The sequence below is a fragment of the Anolis sagrei genome, chromosome 2 (assembly GCF_037176765.1).
Source record: "Anolis sagrei isolate rAnoSag1 chromosome 2, rAnoSag1.mat, whole genome shotgun sequence".
In the NCBI taxonomy this organism is placed as follows: domain Eukaryota; kingdom Metazoa; phylum Chordata; class Lepidosauria; order Squamata; family Dactyloidae; genus Anolis; species Anolis sagrei.
This window is the reverse complement of record NC_090022.1, coordinates 116,758,285-116,769,429: the sequence shown is the minus strand read 5'-3', so window position 1 is coordinate 116,769,429 and position 11,145 is coordinate 116,758,285. Positions and strand designations below refer to the sequence as shown.

The 11,145-nt window shown below is 37.6% G+C and overlaps 1 long non-coding RNA gene across 1 annotated transcript; it reads left to right on the top strand.

Moving 5' to 3' along the window:
* The first annotated feature begins 3,141 nt into the window (after positions 1-3,141).
* LOC132766639 (uncharacterized) lies at positions 3,142-7,397 on the top strand. The gene is made up of 3 exons (XR_009630528.2): positions 3,142-3,212; positions 5,358-5,519; positions 6,334-7,397. It is a non-coding gene; the product is annotated as an uncharacterized lncRNA (long non-coding RNA).
* Positions 7,398-11,145: the final 3,748 nt, after the last annotated feature.

The following is an 11,145-nucleotide window of genomic DNA, read 5'->3' as shown; positions in this document are numbered from 1 at the left end:
TTTCCAAGAATCGTGAATTTCCCTACTAGTTGAAGCCTTATTCATAACCTTTTTCAAGATATCTAAGACCTCCTCCTGCACCATTTTATAGAAGCCGGCCGTATACCCGTCCGGCCCTGGAGATTTATTATTGTGTAAGTTTTTTTATTGCATTTTTAATTTCTTCTGTTGAAATTTCTTTATTTAGGGCTTCTATCTGTTTGTCTGAGATCTTGTCCAATTTCTGGTTACTCAAATATTTTATTATTTTATCTTTATCAATTGTCTCCTTTGAGTATAGTTGTTTGTAAAAAATTTAAAATTCTTCCATTATATCTTTCTCTCTTGTTATTGTTTTATATCCTTGTCTAATTTTAGATATTACTTGGAATTGTTTCTTTTTTCTTATCTTTCGTGCTAGCCACTTTCCTATTTTATTTGCTTTTTCAAATGATGCCTGTTTGATAAATTTTAAATGTTTGGTCATGTTTTCTACCTCCAGAGTATGTTTTTCAGTTTTCAACCTTTCCAAATTACTTATTATTTCCTTCTTTCTTGGGTTCTTTTTTAATTCTCTTTCATTATTTTCTATTTTCTCGTTTATTTGTTTTATTTTCAAATTCTTAAATCTGTTTCTTCTTGCATTTTGTTGGATCAAATGCCCTCTAATCACTGCCTTATAGGCATCCCATACAGTTTGTACACAAGTTTCTCCTTGCTCATTAATTTCCAAGTATTCCTTGGTTTTAGTTTTAATCTTGTCTATATCCTCTTGCAATTTAAGGAGATTTTCATTTAAATGCCATTTTCTGCTTCCTCTTTTATGGTTTATAGTTAATTCCATAGCGCTGTGGTTGGATAAATCTCTCGGAAGTATTTGTATCTTGTCTACTTTCACATTTAGTGTTTTTGTCATCCATATCATGTCTATTCTAGACCAACTAGAATGTCTATTCGAGTAGTATGTAAAGTCTTTTTCTTCACCAAGTATCCCCGCAAACAAAATTCTTCCATTAAAGCTGTGAAAGTTTTGGGTAATGAACTTACTTCTTCTGATTTTGATCTTTTATGTTTTTTGGTTTTATCCAGCTTTCTGTTTAACACTCCATTAAAATCTCCTTAAATTACCAAATGGTCAAATTGTTCGTTCAATATTTTTTCCTTTAGCAATTTTACAAATTTTGTTTTAGGGCCATTTGGAGCATAGATATTACAAATCAAAATACTCTCTATTCCTATAGATATTTTTACTGCCACTATTATTCCGTCTTGATCTCTGAAACTTAATTCAGACAGAATTTTCTCATCAACATATATTACCATTCATCTTTTTTTCTCCAGAGCTCAGGAGTAGTATTCTTTTCCTAATTTTTTTGTGTTAAATAAGTGACGTGTTTACTATTGATATGGGTTTCTTGGAGAGCAATTATATTATAATGATCTTCTCTAATTTGATTAGAGATTTTTTCCTTTTATTTGGAGAATTAAGACCATTGACATTGTGGGAAAAAGCTTTATTTGTTGAGTGAATTCAGCCATTTAGGTCATCTGGTATTTCTTCTTCCAGGTCGTCTTCATCTTCGTCCTCATTTCCATCATCATTGTCATCATCTCCTTCTTCCTTGGTCAGTTGCAGGGCAGCAGTTGCTCCTAGTAATTCTGGGGAAGTTGATCTTTTTCTTTTGGGTTTTTTCCCTTTTCTCTGAGGATTTTTGTGGGGTCTTTATCTTCTTGTCTTTTTAAAGTTTTTTGTAGAAATCCTTCGCCTTCTCTTCAGAGGTCAGTCAGAATTTTTCACCCTTGTATGTTGTCATAATTCCTTCTTGTTTTTCCCATCTGAATCTTATATTTAATCTTTTTAGTTCATCTGTGAGAAAAAAAGTATTTACGTTGTTTGTTTAATGTTGAAATAGGATATTCTTTTAGGATTACAACTTTGGTTTCCTTGTAGTAGATTGGCTTTTGATTGTTTTGTCTCAGTACTTCATCTCTTGTTCTCTTGCGTACAAAGTGGACAATTACGTCTCTTGGAAGTTTATTTTTCTTAGCATAATTAGTCTGTATTCTGTAAATTCTGTCCATCTTGTCATCTGCCTCTTGTTCAGAAATTTCTAGTAGTTTTGCCAGAAGTTTGGTCATAATTTCTCTTATATTTTCCTTTGTTTCTTCCATTATGTTAGCTGAAATCTTAGCTGAAATTCCATTCCATTTTGTTCTAATTTTTCTTGTGCTTTTTCCATTCTTACATTTTTGTTATCCAAATTCTCTAACTTTTTTTGAATTTTAGCTTGAGTTTTCTCAATCTTTACATTATCTGCTTTTAATATATTTATGTCTTGAAGTGCTTTCGTTACTTCCATCTTCATTGTTCCCATATCTTCTTTCAATTCTTTCTTCATTTCCATCACATCCTCTCTAAGGATTCTTTGTTATTCTTCGTGTTTTGTTGCCCTTGTTAAAAAGGTTTTTTTTGTACTTCATCCTGTTTTTCTGATAACTTTTGTATCTCTTTCATTATGTCTTTCATACTGATCACTTCTGCCAGGGAGGTTCTTCTTGCCACCCCCTTATATTCTTTTATTTCTGTCTCCATTTTTTGTTTATTTGTTGTTTGTTTTTGATTTGCCATCTAGGCTGCTTATTTTAATTTTTTTTTCTTTAAATTCAGGTTCAGTTCTGTATCTTATTGACCCTTTTATCTTCTCCCTATTGCTCCTATCCACATTGTTGTCTCTCTCTTCTCATATGTCTTAGTTTTCAAACTTTCAAGCTTTCTTCGTCTCTGGTCCTCTGTTGGTAATCTGTTGGTGGTCTCGTCCCTGTTCTTTTCTCTATTCTTTAATCTTCCCTTCCTCCTTGCCGTCGTCTAACTTCTTCTGTAATTTACCCACTCTTCCCCCTCCTTCTTTTCCTCTGTTTTTAATTTCTTCTCAGCACTCTGTAGCGTCTTTTCTCTATGGTATTCTATGTTCCTTTGCTATTTCCGGCCTCCCAGTACATCAATTATTGCTTTCCTTTCCTGTTCACTTCTTTGTTCCATTTTTTCTAGGGGGAGCTCTTTCCCCTCCACTCAGGTCTATGGTTAGTGTCTCCACAAATAGGTTCCCCCTCTCTCCTTTAACTCCCAATGTTTCCTGTTTCCTGTTTCCTCCTTGTACGTGTTCCTTTGTCGTCAGTTCTAATTGTTTATGAAGAAGGGATTGCTAGACACAACAAAGTGCCCTCAAGCTCAGGTTAACTTTATATTCCTTTCTCCGCCATTCCTTGCGCTTGACGTAATTCAGTTAATTAAGTAATTTCTTAGAATATATTTGCCTCTTCACACAGATTATCTACAGTTTAAAACAGCTGTTTTTCTTCTCTCACTCTTTTCTTTTCTTTGTCTTTCTTTCCCTCTTTCTTTATTCTCGTCTCCCTTTTAAAACAGCACCTGCTGTTTATTAACTATTTAATTACTTAATTTAATTCTTGTTTCTTCATTCGCAGTCTCTTTCTTTTGTTCCGTTTCTTTCATCTGCTTTAAGCCACGTAATAATATTTAAAGGTCAAGGTTAAATTAAATTCTCAACTTTCCGCTTCTTGTTATTTCTTTCTCTCTTAATATTTTAACAGTCCTCTACGAAGGAAAGCTTTTTGTTTGGAGGATTTACGTGCTCCTTTCACAGGCTTCTTGTCTCGGTGCTTCGGTTTCTTATTTTCTTAATATTTAGATGGGCATGGAGGCGGTTTATGCAGGGTGTCCCCTGCTTCCCGATGTGCGATCCGCTTGCCGCGGCCATGCACCTCCAGACCTTCTCCCCCCCCCTTGAGGGAAGAAGGGGTTTTGGGGTCTACAGAGGGGGCCTGCTGACTTTGCGGCTCTCCCCAACTCGATCCGTGGGGAGAGGGGAAGCTTTCTGCTCCTCTGACCACAAAAATTGGGTGGCTTGCTGAGAGCCCTCAGCAAGTCATGCCCGTCTCCATTTTCTGCCCACCGGAAGTCCTCACATTTTTTCAATTATGGTGCTATGGTTCCACTTCAACTGCTATGGCAACATGCTATGGATTTCTGTTTAGGGCAGTGGTTCTCAGCCTGTGGGTCCCCAGGTGTTTTGGCCTACAACTCCTAGAAATCCCAACCAGTTTACCAGTTGTTAGGATTTCTGGGAGTTGAAGGCCAAAACATCTGGGGACCCACAGGTTGAGAACCTCTGGTTTAGAGAGATGTTTTTTAAATTTACAAGACAGAGCATACTAGTACCTTTCAAGCTACAAGACTTGGAGGTAGCTCTGGTCATTAAAGTGAGGCCATAGTGCTATCGTTACATAAGTTGAAAGGGTCTCTGGTCTGGAACTTAGGCTCCAGAGGGTTTGTGTATATATGTGATTCAGTATGGGAGACTTTTATCCCCATGAATATATAAACAGAAGAAGCTGTATTTTGCCTTCTCCTTCAAAAAGACAAGATGTGAATATAAATAAAATGTACAACTCTTAATTTGTTTTAAAGAATTTGGAACTGAATACATTACTAAAGAAACTAAAGCAGTAGAACATGAATGAGTAATAAAGTTTATTGTTTTAAGGACCAAATCAGTATGTTACTCGTTTTTCCAGCTTCAGGTGCTTATTGCAAATGGAAAAAATAATTCACAGTTGTGAGGGAAACTCTGGCTGCTGAGGAATCCAATTAATCCTAGAACTGTATTGTCTATTTTTCTTCTAAATTTATTCTGTGTTTGTTATCATTAACTTTTGCTTCTTGTCTTTGCTTAACTGCTTTTGGGTCGTGTCAAAGACTAGACATCAGCTAAGCTAGAGGATTTTTTTTCATGTCAGGGGTGACTTGAGAAACTGCAAGTCACGTCTGGTGTGAGAGAATTGGCCATCTGCAAGGACATTGCCCAGGGGATGCCTGGATGTTTTGATGTTTTACCATCCTTGTGGGAGGCTTCTCTCATGTCCCCGCATAAGGAGCTGGAGCTGACAGAGGGAGCTCATCCACGCTTTCCCAGAATTCGAACCTGCGACCTGTCAGTCATCAGTCCTGCCAACACAAGGGTTTAACCCACGCGCCACCAAGGGCTCCTTTCCTTAACTGCTTAAAGATATGCATCTGTCATCCAGTGAGGCTTCTCTTTCTTTTTGGTTGCAGAGTGTATCTTTGCATTCTCCCTGATTATGTCCTTGGTTTCAGGACAGAGTTCTTTTCCTGATCAGTTCAGCTTAGCAGTGCAAATCTAATTTTTTTACATTATCTTTAAAATCTATATTCTTCAGGTTATATTTTGGCACCGTATTCTTTTTGGTTTAGTGTTCTTTTTAAGCTTTATTCTAATTTTTGACATGAACTGCGTATGGTCTTTATCCACAGTCTTCTCCTGATCTTGTTTTTGCAGAAAGAACAAAGCTTCTGCTTCCAGTTACGTCATCTATGTACAGTATACGGCTGGTTTCTTGAAGAATGTATTCGGATCAACAATTTTTTCAGTCAATCTCTCTACTCCTTCATTTCATGATCATAGACCAAACTTTTTCTAGAATTTTGATCTCTTTCCAAGGTTTGGATTCTATTTACATTTGGTTAGCAGCAAGCCCAGATGTATGCAATGTTTATATGTTCCATTTCTTGTTTTACTATAGTTTGCTTTCTCCGATTCACAGAGCTTCCCCTATTATTTTGTATAGATTTTGATTAAATTTCAAAGGAAGAGGGTATATATCATCTTTTGGAAACAAACTCTACTACATATTACAAACACCCACATACACACACAAAATTTATATTAAAGGAGCTTGAGCATTTTGGAACTTTTGTATCTAACAACAAACTGAAATTCTTCCCAATCCATAGTCTGACTGACTATAGGGCAGGTTCCTGTGTTAGTGTGATATCCCAAGAGGCCATGAAAAAACAACTAAAATATGCTGAGTCCAAATCATCTGTAGGAGATTGGCATGGACAGTTCATAGAGTCTGCCACTATTGCCTCAAGGGGTTTGCTGTTGCAAGTCACATCAGATTCCAAAGACCAGAAAGGGAGGAAAATATGACCCATATCCATAAACATAATCACATACCCATATATATGTATTAAAAATGATAAAAGGCAAAAGATTTATTACACCAGGTAGATTTTAGAAAGGTTAACCTTGCAAAAGTAACTAAGACAGCAGAACTGAATTGTTCTAGCTATATTTGCTGATGCAGAATCATGTCCAATGTATTTAACTAATACCTACATTTATTAAATTAAACATAAATTACACTAACACGTTTTTTGTTCCTCAGTTATAAATGCCATTTCCTAACTGGTTCTAGCATAAAAACATGGAAAAAGTTTATTAAACAGCAAAAACTTTTTTTTTTTTGCAGGACATCCTGCAGCACATTTTGCTATAGTTTTTCAGCGAATATCTCATTGAATCTCAACCAATTCAACATAGTTTGTGGCAGCCACAAAAGAAAAGTTTCTGGAGTATGACAACTACTTTCAAAATAAGTACCACACAATTAAACAGGAAATAACACTTTCAAACCAGGAACAGTAATGTTTTCAAATTCTGTTACATGGTGTTTTTTTAGTGGTTTGGTATGAATAAAAAATTACTGTGCTTTCATAGAATACTTGATGCTTTAGCTCACCTTTTTACAGTAGTGAAAGTATTAGAAACTTCGATTAAATTCCATTGAGTTTAATAAATGCCAGCAAGTAGGGAATCTCAGACCTTCAGATATTCGAATATGTGGCATATATTCACAGAACATAATTAAAATGGTGACAGCATAAGGACACCAACACCACCTACTAACCTATTCTACTCCTCAGTGGTCCCACCCTCTAATTCCATTTTAATAGTAATTATAGTTTTGCATCCAATCTCGTTCTTAAATTTCATAGGTTTTCCATGGACCCTCTAAACTTAGATAATATTCCAGAAATTGATTTTCACCCATTTCCACTGAGCCTTTTGTATTATTCAGGAGTTAAAGTGTTCATGTGCTTTAGCTATGGTACGCTAGTTCACTACAAGAAAAATTTCCTTCTTTTTGATATCATTCCTCTTTACCTCACTTGATATCGTTTGAATCGGTATCCTGGAAACTATTACTGTGGGGTTTTTTTGGTGGTGTGTTCATCTTAGTTGGTTCCAGTATAATATAAACAGATTATCATGGAGAGAGTTATAATTCATTTTGGATAATTGGTTCATTGAAACCAGGCATGTAGCTGGGGGGGGGGGGCTTGAGGGGCTTCAGCTCCCCCCTGAAATTCTCATGGTGGTCCGCGAGAAGGCCTTACTGGACATTATTTCAACTGTTATGTTTATTCACATCATGATCTGATCACCATGCTCAATATATCCCATATGCATGGGGGTATTGCGGTAACGATACAAAAGGTTTGCTAGGGTAGACCCTCTTTCACTCATACTCAGCCCCCCCCCCCCCCAATCAAACTCAGCTCCCCCCAAATCAAAATCCTGGCTATGGGCCTGACTGAAACTGACTTGGGAAGTGAAATGAAAGTGGCAATGCCACTGGGAATATTTCTCGATGTTGTTGAAAACCGAACTCCAAAATCATGACCCCATAGAGATGAATGAGGGTGTCTGCTTCAACTTCATTTCTAGTTTTTATAGTAATTTTCATTAAACCAGACACCAGACCTCAGTCCTCAGGGGATGGTGACACCTTAGTTAACATAATCCCCTAGGAAGAGCCACTGGTTCTTTTCCCCTGATATGATCTGGTTGTCCCCCCCCCCCCCCGAATGTTTCCTCATCTCTGTCACCAAATCCAATCCTCTCCTGGGTATCCCACTGAAATTGCCAACACCCTGAGCATCTGTTGTTTACCTGACTGGCACCCATTATATTAACTGGAGCAGGGATATCAAAACTCATTTCAGCTCATTATCTCCAACCCCACCACATTCCTTTTTTCTCACACCCCTCTCCTGGAAAGATCAATAAATGGAAAAAAATCTTCAAAATAATCCAATGACAGTTTATTAAAATTTCCTGCCATAGCTGAGACCAACCAGCGATATTGGATGGAGCCTTGGACCTATCAGGAAGTGAATCCTAGCAGTTTCAGACCAATCAAGAGCCAGTGTGGTAGTCTTGAATAACTGTCAAAGTACTACAAATCTGTATGTTTGCAGTTGTGGGATGCCTGTTCTTTGGAGCACTGTCTCTGCTGACATCCTCTTTGGCTATTGAGACTAAAGCCTCTGATTTTGCCTTCATCCCATCTGTGTTACCCCTGGCCTTCTGGAAGCTTGATACACTGGGCTTTCAGTTCTTGCAGAAGCTGAAATTACATAAGGTAAATGTGGGAAATGTTGTAAAGATCTCCAAAGTAAGATCTCTACAGTAAAATGGTATCCTTTAAATAAAAGGGTAAAATCAAGGCTTGCTTCTTGGGTTTGTTTTTTTAAAATATTTCCAAGCATTGGAGGGTTGAATCCACAGATAAAGAGCACCAACTGTACAAATATATAACTGTATAGAAGTTTGAAGAGAAATGCAGCTGATTCTGGTTGTAGGTGTAGTGCAGATGTAGAATGCTAGATATACTTAAGTATGTGCAGATGTCTCCCTCTGGTGGGAAATCTATTATAAATGGATTTATCAGATGAACTAGCAGTTCAGCACTACTTATTAATTACTTTCTCAACATTTCATAGCATGTAACATTGATAAGAATGTTGGTACTGTCAATATAAGTGGTATATACATGCCTACTGGTATTTTCTTAAAATATAATGCACATGCTAGGGCAATGGTTCATATAGTGATTTGCAGTGAATAGATGGCTAGTAAATTAGTTATGGCTCATTCCATTTTATGGACACTAGTTTGCATGAAGTGGCAGGATGTGTCACTATTGTAAATTCTTCTGTCGCGAGGATTTGGAAGGATCACTTCTGGGAAGGGAAGTGGCTCATGCCCTTGTGGTGTAGCATTGTGGCTAACAGACTAAGCAAGAGATCAGAAATCCCCAACCCAAGTGCTACCTAGAGCATAAACACACAAGGTGGCCTAAGATCAGTGGTTGAACATGTGTATTTTGGACTACAGTTATGAGAATGTGACCCCTCTTTAGCTGAGGGAGTCTGGGTGTTGTAGGGTGGTAATTTGGACACAACTGTAGGTCAAACGTAACCAGGTTAATCTTATATTAATATTAATATTGTTGAAGACAGCAATAGGCTTGTCCTTTACATTTTCTGCTCTCCCTGTGCTGGGTACATCAGACTCTTCTATAAACTAACAATATCATTCCATTCATCAGCAACTTGAGGCCAATTTTCTCATAACAGTTTTAAAGTCAGGCTCAGGAATTATAGGAGACCGTTTTGGCTCAGTCTAGCCTTCAGCAACCCCTTGATTGCCTGCCTCCTAAATCTGCAAGAACCATGACCTTTTGGGAGCTTCAGAATTTGACCCAAATTCATAAGAGTTGGAATGCTTTCCCCTCAGTGGTGAAGATGCCTGGTGACATTTACGCATTTTTCCTACTTGTTTGAGTCTTTGGCTGGCTCCTCATAAGATTCTGCAATGTCTTTCAATTTCTCCCAGTTGGGTGATGTGTCGGTGATGGTAATGGTTATGAACCCTGCAAGGATAGAAAAGACAGAGGCCCCTTTACAGCACATAGTTGTAGCACTTTGATGCCACTTGAATTCCTTGATTATATCCCACGGAATCCTGGAATGAGATTGCATTACTTTATCTGTATGGTGTCATAAGGGCTGTATACCTGAGAGTTTTATATGAGAGAGGCAAATATCTGATGTCACTTTTGGGAATTCTGACATAGAGCTGAATCCTTATGGTGACTTATGCTGACATAACTCCCTCTTCCATCAGTGTAAAGCCCTTTTTGAATGTAGTTCACAGCGGCATTGTAGGTACAAAAGAAAAGAAAACTTCTACAGTAAGATTTCTGTACAAGATTTCTCTCTTGACAAAACCCAACTTGCTACCACCACTATGGCACCTGTGACCATTTTACACCTGCTAGAGTGTAACCATCTATGCCTCCACCACCTACACTGGTACAAGTTTGCCAGCTAATTGGACGACACCTACAGATTCTTTAAATTGTTTGATGTTTGACTTGTTGGAGCATCAAAGTTGCCTGATATCAAACTAGGCTGGCCAATTTAGGTAGCAGATCCAACAGTGGGTATCCCAAACAGGGCCAAAATAACCTGCCCCTCCTGGACTTACTCATACTTGTTGAGTGGTCCCATCACATTTTATTCATGTTGGGCAAGTTTACTGTGGTGAGCGAAAAGTTCATGTGCTAGGAAAGGCCCTCTGCTTCTCACAGGCAGCTCATGGAGACAGATGATGATGTTTAGAGGTGCAAGGCTGTGTTTTGGGTTCTATGCACATACCAATATACCATCACAAGACCCTGTGTCTGTGCTAGATAGAAACCAGGGAAAATAAATGAATATATATTACAACACTTCCCAATCCACTGTAGGCATGGAACACCGATTTTACCAAAGTGTGTGATAGACAATGTTCTAGTAAACAATTCTCTCTGTTTGAGCATACTTTCCACTACTGTTATGGCAAAGTTTGAGAACTTCTGCTTAGTGTGATATGAATTGGCAAGAAATGGTGCATTAATATCCCTTCTTTTCAACCAAACGAACTTTTAGCATGGATTCTTCAGATAATGAACAAGGGGACATATCTATCCTAAACTGGTACTCTATGATACATTGTTGCAGTTCTTCTATCAGGTTGGAATATATAGTTACATTTTCTTTGTGAAACATTTCCTAGGGAAACATGTATCTGATAAGACAACATAATATTTTGGCACTTTAAAAGATCAATAGTTTCATTATGTTGTTTGTTTGTGTGGGGTCACTGTGAAGGGAGAAGAGTGTTTGGGGATAATGGGATTGTTTGTTATATCAGAAACAAATAACAACTCAATCATTGAATGACACGCCACCCCCAAGTGTATTGGATATTTTATTGTTCTTATCTTAAAAGCAGTTTGAATCCAATGGAAAAATAAAAAAATCATAAGCAACAGCAATTCCATGTTTCATATTTTCTCCCCACCCTTTGATTTTTTCTGGCTGTTGTGAACACAAAACAGATAGGAAATGAGTTATACTTGCTTGTTTGCACAGCAGCCCTCCTCAAAGAG